Source organism: Protopterus annectens, chromosome 2.part1, assembly GCF_019279795.1.
Source record: "Protopterus annectens isolate FY-2018-M chromosome 2.part1, PAN1.0, whole genome shotgun sequence".
NCBI classification, from domain to species: Eukaryota; Metazoa; Chordata; order Ceratodontiformes; family Protopteridae; genus Protopterus; species Protopterus annectens.
In genome coordinates this window covers 44,312,719-44,328,669 of record NC_056729.1, presented here as the reverse complement: position 1 = coordinate 44,328,669, position 15,951 = coordinate 44,312,719, and positions in this window count along the sequence as shown.

The following is a 15,951-nucleotide window of genomic DNA, read 5'->3' as shown; positions in this document are numbered from 1 at the left end:
ACTTGTCATTCTAATGAACTGCTCTGTTTCTCAAGTAAGAAAACATTCTTTGATGTGTGCTTATGACTCAGCTGACACCTCTTACAGTGCAGCATCTACTGGGTCTATTATGAGAAGATTTACATGGTTGGATTCTTAAAATATATCTAAAGACGTTAAAGCTGAGGTTTTCAATCCCACCCACTCCCACCGATAGGGAGGTTGTTCATAGGTTCATAGGAGGTGAATAGGCTATTGGCCCTAGGGCCTTTATAAACCTAGTCATGCTATCCCCTTGTTCCCTTATTTGTAGCATGAGTCTATGATCAGCACTGACTGCCCTTATCCAAGAGGGACATAGGTGACACCCCTGGACTCAATTTAAGTCTCCTATCTAGTTGTCTAAGTTATGCTTAAATAGGGTAATTGAGGAGCTTTCTTTTACATTAATTGGGAGTTTGTTCCTGAGGAATGGCAATCTTAGGGAGACATATCTATCTCTCTGAGAGCCATATCTATCTCTCTAGCATGTCCTATTAATGTCACAGGCTAGATTAAGATCCCTAGAGCGAGTGAATCTTGTCCCACTTGACTTGTGGATGTGCAGCATTTCTATTAAGGCAGGGCTCGAGACTGCTCTGTAGGCCAGGCACAAGTTGCTTCTCAGCAGCCAATAAGAAAAAGAGTACAGTGAGAGGGCCTTCAGTCTGTTCATGTAGGTCATGTGTTGAAGGGCCTGCATTTTCTTGGTGAGAAACATCTGAGGTCTTTCCAGCTTCTGCAGGTGTCTGGTGAGGTACATACAGAAGGAAGAGTTGTACTCTATTAGTGGTCTGATGAGGGATGAGTACAAGGGAGTTATAACATCCTTGGCTCTGGAAGCGATGCCTTGCTTATCAGATGTGCAACATAGAAAGCCTTCCTTACCACTGTGGACACATGGTGATCGAAGGTAAGGTTGCTATCAATATGTGTTCCAAAATCTCTCACCACAGGGTTTGAGCTAAGTGGGGGGGTGGGGGGTGGGGGGGTACTGTTAATATTGTAATTTACAGGGACTTCCCCTTTGCCGAAAGGAATGACAATGCATTTTTTTTTTGCTATTGTATTTGGAACATTTGCTGCTGAGGTCCTACAAAAATGTGATGAGAGAGGAAACTCATTCAAGGGGTGACTCAAGTTGTTCTGCCTTCCATCTCCAAGTTTGTTAAAGGTTTCATCCCTAACTCATGATCCTTTTAAATAAGCAGTCTCAGCAAACTTATTACAAACAAACATTAAAAAAATCAGTGGATAGCAGGCACCAAAGAGAAGGGAGGAGCTTCCAGATGCAAAGACAGCCCAACAGGTCTAAATGACTATTTTGCACCAAAAAGGAAACACCAACTAGTAAGAACAAAACATGAGCCACACAGCTGTAAAGTATGAAAAAAAAAAATTTTACTGCAACAACACAGTAAAAACAAGTTGAAGTAAGTGCTTTCGTAAGGTACAATGACCAAACTTAATCAGACAAAACTACCCTACAAGAACTCATTATTTATTTACAGCCCACACCCTTAATAATTAGATTGACCCCTGTTCAGCAATTAAATCATTTTACAAATGAGCATTAAATCATCCTTCAAAAAAGCATGAATATACATCTTAATGAATAGAAAAGAATATATAAAAATAATATGAATATAGATACTACTGCCAAATACATACTGCACCATTTATACAAAATACATAAAAAAATGCATATGTATGCACATATATCTACACACATAAACATTACCTATCCAAAACCCTGAGCTACAATGGCTGAAGAGAATACTACAGTGTTGGTGGAGGATTTCCAGAAGCGCAAGGATTCAGTGCACACCCTTACTATTCTTGTTCAACAGCTGCTACCTAAGACCCATGGAGGTAATGACCGTGTGATTCAAGGGGAATTGCATTCTGAGCATGACTTTGTGGACACTCCTTGTATTTTACGAGGTGAGGTGGTGGCTGAGGAGGATCCTGATTTTCCAGCGTTAAACCCGGTGCAGGGACAAGTCTATAGCTGCACTAATGGTGTTCATTTTAGTAATGTAACAGGTACATCAATGGACACATTGGATTGGTCGTTTAAGGGGTATGTACTATCTACAAGTGAGCAGCAGGGGGGCCTGTCATGTATGGATTCACTTTTGGTTGAATTTAAAAACAAATTGTTTGAATTTAGAAAAATACAGCAGGAGAATTTGTATTTTCGTGATTGTTTAAAGGTGCAACAAATACTCAAAGGTCTCCGTATGTGGAAGTTCCCTAATGGGATTTTTCCACACTCCCTTTATCACCAAGGACTTTTGGCCCTCTTCGACCACCATGGTTGTGAGCTCCTTGAGCTTATGTGCAAGCATAACAACAAGGCTTTGGACAAGCTGCAGGAGGACATTCGTGTCTTAGATGGTAGGATTCGACAAGCGGACGTTTGGGAGCAGAATAAATTACAGTACGACCATGTGTTTCAGCAAGTGGACGGTATCATGGCAGTCATTGCTAACTACAAATCCAAGAAGTTGGAAAGGGATAGATGTGCTTATCAGGGTGGTTATGCATACCCTTTGCCTCCATTGGTGCAGGGTAAACAGCATGTTCATTTCCAACCAACGAACAGCAATGCAGGTGTTTCCAACAACAGGAGCGAGGATGCCCCTTTAGAAGAACATGGGCCGAGACGTTCGGAGAGGATCAGGAACTGGGCTCGACAACAGTGGAGTCCTTACCCGCAGGGCAACAATTGGAAGCAACAGGGGCAGAGGTATTGGCAGAGCTTCAAAATGAGGAGATGACTGAGGCAACTGTAGACAAATTGAGTGTTGTTGTTGTGTCTTTTGGCTTTTCCCCATTAGGGGTCACCACAGCAGAACTCCGGTCTGCTAATGGTTGGCAGTAGATTTTACATGCTGAGTTGCCAGCCCTGACGCACAACCTTCAATGAAGGTACGTCCATTCACGCATGTCTCCACACAGAAGACGCTCTAGCTGAGAATCGAACAGGACAACGTCTTACTGTGAGGCGACAACGCTACCGCAGCACCACCACCGCAGCAGATAAATTGAGTGTTGTTACTAATTCTAAAAAAGATTTCAAAGTGTATAATTACACTGATGCCTGTATAACAACGCAACATGCTGACTTGCTCTGTAAAGGTTTTAATTATGTACCAAGCAACAAATGTGATATTGGTGAGCTTGTGTGTGATCTTAAATTGTATGTGCATAGACTTAATTTGAAATTTATGCAGAGGAATGATAGTGATGTTTTTAATATTAATAGCAAATGTTTGAGAATGCCTAGTACTTTGACTGAAGAGGAAAGAGAATTTTTGAATGAATTAAGAAGTAAGAACCTGAGAGTCATGCAACCAGACAAGGGGGGAGGGGTGGTTGTAATGTTAAAGGATGACTATATACAAAGTATGTTTGATTTATTATATAGTAACACTTATACTGAAGCATCCTTGAACGAGGTCAATATTGCCTATCATAAAATAGATAGTGACCTTATGGATATGTTGATACAGGACCAGAGAGATATTGACAAATATAATTATATGTCTAGAGATGTTCCTAAAATTCCTGGGATCTTTGGGATCCCTAAGATCCATAAGGATTTGTTCAACCCCCCCCCCCCCTACTTAGACCCATTGTTGATTCTTGTTGGTCCAAAACTAGCTATGTTGCTAAGTATTTGGACCACAAATTGAAAGAAAGGATCATGGCTATTCCACATCTTTGCCGTGACTCTTGGCACTTTTTGGAGAAGTGTAATGGCTTAGACATGGCTAACGAGGATATTATTTTCTTAACTATAGATGTTAAGGAACTTTACAGTTGCATCCCGCAGGATGTTGGTTTAAATTGGTTTTCTGATTTTTTTTGTATGAGGAATTTGGGTTACCTCAAGATAACAACACTTATACACAATTGATGGATTTGGTGCTCAAAAATAATTACATCTATTTTGAGGGGCATTATTTTAAGCAGTTGTTATGGGTGGCCATGGGTTCTGAATGTGGCCCCATTTTTCAAACATAGTTATGGCTTGGTGGGGAAAACACCATCTTTTTCCCTCTCCATTGTATGATAATATTACATTATATTTAAGATACTTGGATGAATTATTTATTGCCTGGAAGGGAACTGAGGAAGGCATATCGGAATTTATGGGTTTTATCAATGGGAGTACTACTTTTTTGAAATGTACATGTACGTTTGACTTAACCAAGGTATCTTATTTGGATGTGTTATTGGCTAAAACTGGGGATGGTTCTTTAAAATCAACAATATATAGGAAACCAACGTATTCCAACAGCATATTGCATTTTTGCAGTAACCACCCTATGCATGTTAAGTGTGGTATTATCAAGGGACAGTTGGTGAGAGCAGCTCGGATAGTGTCCAGTTTTTCTGACTTCTTAGAGGAATGTGACTTTATGTGTCAAATGTTTATGGATAGGGCTTATCCGAAGTATTTAATTGATAATATCAGGAAGGAAGTGGTTGATAAACGTGCCAAGGGGGTTTTACAAACCCATTTTGAATATTCCTGGGGAAAGCTCCTTGAGGTCCATTGGATTAACTCCTGTAACTGGCACAGAAGGGAACCCAGATGATCATGGGGTGACCCGTATGCGAAGGGTGAGTATTACAGTGGGCGACGAGCCCTCCTGCCCCTTTATGTCTACTTTCTCTGGTGACAGTTATGTTATGCAGGACATAGTTAATAAAAATTGGGGTATTTTTAGAAGTGAACCAGTTATGGGGGCTTTGTTTGGTGAATACCCCAAATTTGTGTTTAGGAGGGGTAGAAATATTAAAAATATTTTGGAGCATGCTAAGGATACCAATATGCAAAGAAAAATGTCTACTTGTGGAATGTGCAGTCAGTGTAAACATATTTTGAACACATCTAAGGTTAGGATATGTAATAGGGAAATTAATATTAAGGGTAAATTTAGTTGTCACACACAAGGTATTGTATATGATGCTTTGTGTTCCCAATGTTCCAGTTTTTATGTTGGGAAGACCCAACGTAAGTTGGCCCAGTGGATATACGAGCACCTGTATGATGTTCATTGGTGTGACAATAACAATGCATTATATAGGCATATTAATAAATTTCCAGACCATGTTTATAAGTTTGTGGTGTTGCAACAGGTCAAACAAGGGGACAGAGGTGGCCCTTGGAGATTGGTATTGGAAGACAAGGAAGTTTGGTGGCAGGTCTTCCTTAATGCCCATGTACCCCCAGGTTTGAATGATGCAATTTCCATTAGTAGTAAATTGAAGCTCAGGGTTTTGGATAGGTAATGTTTATGTGTGTAGATATATGTGTATACATATGCATTTTTTATGTATTTTGTATAAATGGTACAGTATGTATTTGGCAGTAGTATCTATATTCTTATATTTTTATATATTCTTTTCTATTCATTAAGATGTATATTCATGCTTTTTTGAAGGATGATTTAATGCTCATTTGTAAAATTATTTAATTGGTGAACAGGGGTTAATCTAATTATTAAGGGTGTGGGCTATAATATAAATAATGAGTTCTTGTAGGGTAGTTTTGTCTGATGAAGTTTGGTCATTGTACCTTACGAAAGCGCTTACTTCAACTTGTTTTTACTGTGTTGTTGCAGTAAAATTTTTTTGTGTTCATACTTTACAGCTGTATGGCTCATTTTTTATTCTTCCACAAAATCTGGCTCTCAGTTTTTCTCTGATAGTTTCAGGTAAATATATTCTGAAAGTGATCAATCAGGGCTACTGATAGCAGTGGAGTCCTTATCTCTTATCAAGGCATTCCTCGTCATCCACGAGACAAACTTCATTATTCACCCCTTGTTATCCAGCATCTGCTTACTCAAAGGGTAATACAGCCTGTTCATCTTTCCCTGATGGGGAGAGGCTTTTATTCAAGAATGTTTTGGATCCAAAGAAAGAGGATTTATGGAGATGAATCCTAGAGCTTTCCATTCCCAAACAGTTTGTGAAATATTTAAAGTTCAAAATGCTATCCCTTCACAACCAGTTTATTTATTTATTTGACATCTGTTTAACAGGAAAGTCTGATTGGGGATAATATCCCATTTTCAGTGAAGGCCCGGGGAGAAAAGCTCCACATTAACATTATTTATTTATTTTTTTATTTGTATTTGTTGACCAGAAAAAGTCCAACTGGGTTAAACTCATTTTCAGTGAAGACCCGGGGAGAAAAATTCCACATTTATGTTACACATTACGCACATTTATAATTGCAGGTTAAAACTACCTAGACATGAGCTTATTTTCATTATTTTTAAATATTGTTTTTAAATATTTCTTACACAAACATAGCTTTTCAACACAAAAAACAAGAGAGAAATTAACATTGGCTAATCACTGAACAGAGAAATAACATACAATAACAATATATTAAAAGCATGATGGCTGCTGGGAAAATATCAAACTGTGGTGTTTTTGAGTTTAGTAATAATTTAATAATTAATAATATGGCTACAGTTAAATAATGTTATTACAAAACCTAGTACAAAACCTGATACAGCCACCATAGACTGGGGATTAATTACATCCTCTGCAGCTGTTGGAGTGTCCTTGGCAGGCATGACAGAACCACTATTATTCGACTTACAGGAAGGAGCGGGGAATGCTTTTTGGCCTATATGGACAAGATGCCCATTACCACTTATTCCCCCTTTTCAGTTTTTTTGGTAACTTTGGACTTAAGGGATGCTTATCATCACATGTCACTTTGTTGACTGTGTATACCCCTTATTGTTATGAAGAAATAAATCACATCTACTTTTTTGGTAGCTTTAGATGAACTACATGGAACCGCATAAAGATCACTAGCATCAGACTATAGGATCCAACCATTTGTAGCACAGTTTAAAAAGAAGAGTATTTATAAGACCATAAGAAATATAGACCACCTGACAGTATATGCACAATCTCTGCAAAAGTAAAAGTTATCTAAATAATTCCACATCAAAGAGAACTATTACTAATACAGAGGTTGCTGCTGGCAAACAACTATATTTCAATGCATGATCTACAAATGCAGTTCCCACTGCCCTTGAAAAATAAATTGCCTAGGTTACATTAAAATGTTGGTGTGCTCATAATATTGCCATAACATTACTTGAACTAGATCAGCTATGCAATAGGGAATGGCTGGCAAACAATGACATCTGGTAAATATTCATTAGGTATGCAGTCCCGGAGACCCCCAACAAGGAGTATAGCCCAAACACCCAATTGTTCCAGAGCACTGTCTGGTTAAGTGAATTACTCATTGTCACACAACAGGTAAATGAAGGTGGAAAGATTCAAACACTGCACCCTTGCACAGGGAGCAGGCCATTAATAAGTCAGAGCTGTAGTCCTCTGCACTAACTTGTAATATGCAGCAATAACCATATAATGGATGCTGAAGATCAAATGGTTTTGATCATCGCTCCAGATAATACACACTCTATGACCTGACAAGTGTCAACCCCTTTTGCAGTTGCTGGAGGCTGTAAAGAAGGTACTGCAAAAATATATTACTAAAATGCAACATGTTTATATTACTAAAATGCAACATGCTTAAACTGTATTACACAATCCAGTCCTGTTAATAAATTAATTAATTCTTTAGTGAAATGAATGAAGCAAAACAACTGAAGAAAATGTATATGTTCATAGGTAGATAGGCTATCAGCCCAAGGGCCTACATAAGCCTAGCCAACAAGGTTACATAACGGGTAAAACTCACAAAAACCTTTATTAGTCCACAATTGGATAAGTGAAGAATCAAAAATACAGCAACTCGAACTGACTAAGCGCTTTCACCCTCATGGACATCTTCAGAGTCAGTTACCATCAGTAAAAACAACCTTTAAATACAGCTGTTAATTAGTACTTAATTAATCAATGATGAAAAAAAAGCAGGAGGGTAGCTAATTAAACAACTGTCCCCTAAAGTCCTGCTCAACAATACCTTGTTTGCTAGAATTTCAAGTAAGTAATAGCTACCCAAAATAAATAAATGAACCAAAATAAAACAAAAATAAAAATGAAACATCAAAAAAACACAAAACTAAAAAACAATGTGTGCAATGAAAATTATTCCATATAAAACAGAAGACATATCTGTTAATATATTTGAATTTACATAGTTGTGTATTATATACAAGCTGCTTTGTATTTTAAAATACATGCTAGGGATAGTACATCACTGATACCAGGGGCATTACTGGCATCAAGTCTCAGTTGCCAAAGACATTCCCTTATTTCCAACATACTGAAGGTAACTGACTCTGAAGATGCCCATGAGGGTGAAAGCACTTAGTCAGTTCGAGTTGCTGTATTTTTGATTCTTCGCTTATCCAATTGTGGACTAATAAAGGTTTTTGTGAGTTTTACCTGTTATGTTACCTTAGTGCCTTCTTGTTTACCAGTTGTTCTACACTTTTGGAGCCTGTCTAGCCAACAAGGTTCCCTGGCTTACGCCACCCAAGAAAGTTATTTTCCTGTGCCACTGTTGAGCAGAGACACAGAAGTGATCCCCGGGGTGTATTTCCTATTTCCCATCCACTCATCAAGATTTTTCTTGAAGACTTCTAATGAAGAACTTTGCTTGACATAGATGTGTAGCCTGTTCCAGAGTATGGGAAGTCTCTGGGACAGGAATCTATCCCTCCAGCATGTCCTGTTTATTGTGGTGACAAGGTTTAGGTCCCTAGAGCGTGTAGCTCAGAGGGATTGGGATTTCTTTAGGTGTAGTATGTCCAACAGCTCTGGGTTTGATATAGCTTTATATGTTAGGCAGAGATCACCTCAGAGTAGGCGATATGCTACGGAGTAAAGCTGGAGTTTTTTGAGACCGTCAGTGTAGGGCATTTGTTTGAGGCCAGAAATCCTCTTTGTGAGGTACTTCTGTGGCATTTCCAGCTGCTGCAGATGTCTTGTGAGGTACATTCCAAAAGGGGAAGTGTACTCTATAATGGGTCTAATGAGTGTCGAGTAGAGGGGAACAATGACCTCTTTTTTCCTGGATGAGAACCCTTTCATGATGAGGTGTGCTATGTAGAAGGACTTCCTGACTACTGTGGTGATGTGACTATGAAAGGAGAGACTACTGTCCACCTGGGTCCCAAGGTCTCTTATCACACATTCGGTGTTAAGTAGATTGCTGCCTATGTGGTAGTTCATGGGTACAGAGTTTTTACCAAAGGGGATGACACTGCACTTTTTGGTATTGAGCTTGAGGCCATGGCTCTGACACCAGGCATCTGTCTCAGCGAGGCCCTTCTGTAGGATGTCCACATCATTTGGGGACTTCACTATGGCTCCTAGTTTGCAGTCATCTGCGAACTTCGTTAGCCAGAGGTCTTCTTTGTTAGCCTGTACTTCAGAGAAGTAGATGCCAAACAGGAGAGGTCCCAGGACTGAACCCTGTGGTACTCCACTTGTCACTGGTTTGAGGTCAGATTTGGAATCTGCAACTTTTACAGTGTGGGTTCTGTCAGTGAACCAGTTAGCAACCCATCTTGTGATGTAGGGATTTATACCTAGTTTAGTGAGTTTAGCTATACTTCCAGAAAGTCTTGGCAAGGTCAAGATAGGCTGTGTGAACCACCTTACCCTCATCTACGGCTTTGTTGACTGCCTCAAAGAAGTTGATCAGGTTCAGGAAGCATGATTTGCCTTTCACAAACCTAATCTGGATGGGATCCAGAGTTTGGAGGTTACCAATGTCTTTGTTTATGAGTTTGATGATGATACGTTCCATGGCCTTGCAGACCAGGCTCTTCAGGCTAATAGGGTGAAAGTTCCCAGGATCAGTGGTGGCTCCCCCTTTGTGGAGTGGAATAACTGTTGCTGTGCACCATTCAGTGGGCACAAAGCCTGATGCGAGGCTATTATTGAACATGGTGCTTAGGTGGGGAGCCAGTTTGTTCTGATGTTCGTATAAAACACAGCCTGGGATGTTGTCTGGTCCCATGGATGCTGTGTTTTTGGCTTTAGAGAGTGCAGCTTTTACCTGCGTAGTTGTGATTTCAGAGGCTCTGCGTTCTTCCTGTATAGATATGCGCCCTTTAGGGGGTGAGGGGGGTAAAGTTAGCACTGAACGTATCTGCCAGGATGTTGGCAATATCAGTTGGTCCTGTAATTTTCATGCTGTTGTGCTGTAACTAAGAGCAGATCTGGGTGTTGTCATCGAGATTCTTGACATAGCTATAGAATGCTTTGCAGTTGTCCTTAGAAGTAGTGGCAAATTTGTTTTTGTAGCTAGCTTTGGGGGATCGTATTAGGGATCTCAGCTTCTTACTGAGGTTGACCAGGGAGCTCCTCCACTCATGGGATTTTACTCTCTTTTGTAACAGTTTCTTCCTTCTGTTGTACAGTTTGTTTATGGCAGGGGACCACCATATTGGCTTGCTTTTTTTGGAGGATAGCATCTTGGTTCTGTTTGGGATAGCACGATCCATGCACTCGTGTAAGTGCTTATAGAATGCATTTGTGTAGGATTCAGCAGTTGTAACTGGATTGTCCATCTGCATGGGTGTCATGAAGTTCACCACTTCTGTCTTAAGAAGCATGAAGTTGGCTTTGGAGAAATTTTTTACTGTGATTTCCTTAATGAGGGATGGGGGCAGGATGTGGATATCAAGGGTGATTAGCTTATAGTTGGATTGGACCAACAAGGAGTTGACTTTAGGTGTGGAACACTGGTCACTCATGTTGGTAATGACGAGGTCTAGGATATCGTTGCCCCTGGTGGGGGTGTGGATAAGTTGATCCAGGGCATTGGAGTTTATGAATTCCAGAAAGCGTTGAGCTAAGGAGTTGGTGCATCAGTAGTTTTCCCAGTTAATGGTGGGGTAGTTGAAGTTGCCCATTATTAGGGTGTTTGGTTGAACCCTAATATTTTCCAGTACATCAAGAAAAGAGGAGTGGGAATCCTGGCGCATGGTGGGTGATCTGTAGCAAGCTACAATTTGGATTGCAGTTTTGCTCAGAGTTAGTTGCACTTGGATAACCTCGGATACATTATGCTGAGCAACTAGCCCGGATGTGTGGATATCCTTAATGAATATGGACACACCTCTGCCTTTGGTGTTTTGGTCCAATTACATGGCCGAAAAGTGTGGTATGAGTTATAGCCTGGTAGTGCAGGGGTGCTCTCTGGAGCCTTGAACCAGGTCTCAGTCACTGCACAGATATTGATGTTCTCCATTTTAAGGAGTGCCTTGAGTGAGTGCATTTTGCGATTTCAACTTCTAGCATTGAGTAGCAATACCCTCAGTTTTAGCTTGCCTGTTCCAGTTATGGTAGTGAATTTGTCATTTGAACCTTGCCTAAAAAGGCACTATAGGAGCAGCAAGAGCCTTAGCCAGTATCCAGAATCCCAGGGGTGACAGGTGCAGGCCATCTTTGGCAAAGCATCGTAGTCTGTCGACCATGTCATCTGAAGCAGACAGATACTGGATCCCCTTAGAATAATACCAGAAGCTTAGCCAATTGTTGAAGTCAATCATTTTGTCCTTGTACTGCAGTATCATTCTGGGCGATGGCAGAATGCTACTCAGGGCTCTGGTCATACTTGCCTGGGCTACAAGATCAGAGAGTTCTTCCATGTCTCTTTTCATGTAGTCCAGGGAGGTACGTCTCAAGTCATTCACACCAACATGGACAATGACAGAGTCATATTTGTACTTGTTGTGGAGTGACTTGAGTGTGTGGGTTATGTGGCGGATCCTGGCACCCGACTGGCAGCTGACAGTAACTTTCTCCTTGCTTAACCTGGAGAGTGGGACATCAGTGTGCCTGACTATAGAGTCACCTATGACTAGTGTGTTGGGTACGTTGTTTTGCATTATTGGCTGTGGTTGAGTGGCACACTGAGTCTGTGGGCTAAGTGTCATTTGAGTTGTATTGGGGGATGGAGGTTGCTTGCATGTCTGCTTTGGAGGTCTCTGTTGCTTAGACAGATTATTATTGAGAACCTTCACAAATGTTTTTGTGTTACTATGTGTGGATTTTGGTGGTGGTGTAGATTTAGTGAGACTATGTGATGAGTGTGGTGTGGTGCAAATGTTTACCTTCTCCTCTTGACTGTCAAGTTCAGTCTTGGTTGGAGAGAGCTTTTTCTCCAGTTTGGCTAGATAAGCGCATCTCTCACAGGTTGTAGTGTTGGGTGGTAGGAGGAAAGGGTTGTCTGTGTACATGAGGCAATTTCTACATTGCCTCAAGATGCCCAGATTCATCAGATAGACAGCAGATTGCAGCAGATTTTATTCAAGAACCCACAAATCATACAAAAAAATAAAAAACATTACTGCATACAGCACGCTATTCTGGGGAGAGGGGGCTTACATGTGTGCAGTGTAATGAATCAGGCCCATAACAAACATACCAGTGTCCCATTACTTGACTGATGCTCCCCAGTTACCATAAACATTGCTCAAACCTGTCAGTCTACATACAATTTTCTTCTTCACTTTTACAGCTATTGCAGAGATTTGCAGTTCATTTAAAACTTGAATTTCAAATTTTACAGAAAAATACTGACAACTGTTTCATAAATAAAACAAAACACTCTCCCGTTGAAAACAGGCTTAGCATGAGGAACAGGTAAATGCATCTGGTAGCCCATTAAGCTACAAGAGACATGCTGGAATTCATCCTCAAACAGCATATTGTGATGTACTAATTAGCATCTATGTGAAGGATGCGGAAATTCAAAAGACACATATGCAACACATTTGCTAAAAACAGTCTACTGAACACAAGTGTCCCTTTTCGCAAGTAGCCCTGGGGTACTGTCAGGTAGCATAGCTTGACGGAGTCACACAGAAGACAAAGGCTGAGGGAATCAAACCATGTACTACAGGAAGCAGCTCTTTAGCAGCTCATAGTCTTACTCATCTGCAAAAAGTGCTAGACAAAGTATTGTAGCCCCTAACTACAAAACTGCATAACTCTGAGACTAATATTGACAGACTGTAATTCTCTCAGTGGTTTAAAAGGAGAAAAAAAAAAAGTTAAAGGTGTTATGGGAGTTATTGTAGATGATTAGGGGTCTTGCCTCCTGGGTGTATATCAGCAAATTAAAATGGCATAAAGCCAAATACCATTTCATCGACCCATATGTTTCGAACTCCCAGTTAACCGAATGGCCAGATCACCGATTTTTTCCCAGGGTAAAAATCGGTTGGCTGTCGCTGTGAATTTGCCCTTTTCCCCACTGTAGTGCAATCTCAGAGTTAGTATATTTCATTATGGGGGTTTGGGAGGCACAGCCCCCCAGATTGGGGGATGTGGGGGGGTGAACCCCCCTAGTTTTTAATGTTTGTACTGGTGTGTCATGTGTAGTTCGCCTACTAGGAAAGAAATTGGTGATCTGGCCATTCGGTTAACTGGGAGTTTGACACATATATATCGATGAAACGGCATTCAGCTTTATGCCATTTTGATTTGCTGTTAGTTAAGGTTCAGCATTTGATTCTGAGCAAGTCATGTAACTGGGCCATTACACACACACACACACACACACACACACACACACACACACACACACACACACACACACACACACACACACACTTCTCCTTCCTATGAAAAATAAAATCTGACTAATACATCTCTGATCCTGCCATCTCCTGTCTGATGACCTTACTTGTATTAATTCACAAATACAACAGTCCTGCAGTAAAAATCAAATCCATCCACACTGTGGGAACTCTTCTGAGATACACTAGTGTTCAGCAAGCTTAAATTTCCCACTCACTGACAGATGACTGAATTTAAATCTATGTGCTGGTGTTGGTGATGCTTGTGCATGCTCCTGGGTGGAGATAGAGCAGAGCATATGAGACAGTAGCAACAAGAAAGTGGAGCTTTTTTTTTTTTTCAAAGCCAGATGGACCCCCTCCAGCTGGCACCAGGCCCTAGACAGCTGTCTAGGTCACCTTGTCCTGGATCGGGTTCTGTTGATGATCTATTGCATACTGCATGGTATTCACATTTTTTTCCTTATTTAGACAACTTGCTTATCTTTGCAGAGGCTTTTTTTCAAAGTGTCAGAAATCTTTCACTTGAGTAAAACATCTCCTTAGCAGACTGGGTTTCCAGGAGAACATTCAAAAGTCTTGTTTGACTCCTTCCCGCAGGATTGTATTTCTAATGTGTTCACAAGATATTTCAGTTCAAAGATCCTTTTTTCCACAGGAAAAATATCAGTATCTCAACTTCAACAAGGGAATTTCTGACATATACTTGGATTCATGGCATCTATGAGTCTCATGATTGCGCCAGCCAGAATCCCACATGTAAATGAGTAAGTGGTGCCTAAAATCTGTATGGTCCCAATACCATTGCCCCCAATGTTTCAAGTGACTGCAGACAATACCACAGTGATTGGATAAATAAACAAATAGTTGTTCCAGATCTTATCCTCTGTGCAAATTAATCATGGTAACTTGAGACATAATAAACCAGCACAATCTCACTCTACATGCATCTTACATTCCATCATATCAAAATATTGTGCCAGACAAGCTGAGCAGTGCAAGTATAGAGCCATCACAAATTCAAACTGAATCAGGAGGTCTTCCGGGATTTGATCTGTCTGTGGAGAACACCTTAGATAGATCTGTTACCTCCATTCACAACAAACAGATAGCAAAATTTTGCTCCATGACTCCTTGCAAACAGACTTGGAAAACATATTCATTCTTATTCCTTGGAAAGGAATGTTCATGTACACATTTCCATACCCTCCACTGATATCCAGAATCATTCTGAAGTTTCAGAAGAAGGCAAATAAATCTGATACTAAGAAATCACGTATTAGCAAATGGAAAAGATGTTTCATTTGGTACCACACTAAGAAACAAGGTTCTGTTAAGGACAGTATTTCTCTGATCTGGCACAGTGGTGCAGCAGATAGCATTTTTGCTTCACAGGAAGAGGTTCTCTGGTTCATTTCTCAGCTGGGGTTCCTTTAGTGTAGAGTCTGCATATACTCCTTGTGTTCATGTGTTTTTTTTCCAGTTGATCCTGTTTCCTCTCACATTCCAAACACATTCAGTAGGTGGACTGGGCACTGTAAATTGGCCATAGGTGTGAGTTTGCATTTGGGTGTGTGGTATAGAAGAACAGCAGTGGCAGGGCTTGCCACCTGGTGGTATGATCCTTGGCTCTAGATGATTTTCACTGTTTAAGTGACATCCTCACCACCTCTGCAAATATGGGAAAAGGGGTGATGGATGGATGGATGGATGGATGGATGGATGGATGGATGGATGGATGGATGGATGGATTTCTCTGATTCTAAAGTGTTTGTGTGAGTTATTATACTCTGGCCTTTCTTACTCCTCTATCAATATTCCTTTTTTCAGCAATTTCTGCACGTCTGCTCAATGATCTCCTCTTCCAATGCATTCCCATATCAATATTTTTTAAAAGGGGGTTTGTAAAACTATCCACTTGGAAAATAGGTGGATCCTCCTTGGGATCTTAATTTTGTTTCAGGGAAAAAGATTTCTGTTCCATTTTCACCAGATTATCAAGCGGATTTGAGGTTCTTAGCATTGAAAACAGTGTTGCCAATTGCTATGATGTCTGCAAAAATGGTGTCTGAGTTTATGGTGGGTCAATCTCATCTCATTTTTCACAGAGATATGGTTTCTTTTAGAAGTATTCTTTCATTTATGTCTAAAGTGGTATCCAGGTTTTCTTTCCAGAACCTAAAAATGAAGTAGAAAGGATTCTTCATACTCTATTTGTCCACAGGCAAATCAGATACTGTCTTGACAGTACTAAAACCTTAAGAAGTTCTGATCAGTTATTCATTTCTTATGAAGGTAAGAAAAAACAATAACTGACATTAAGCAGACAATTTCCAATTGGTCATCCCATGCTATTTCTTTTTGTTACTCTCAG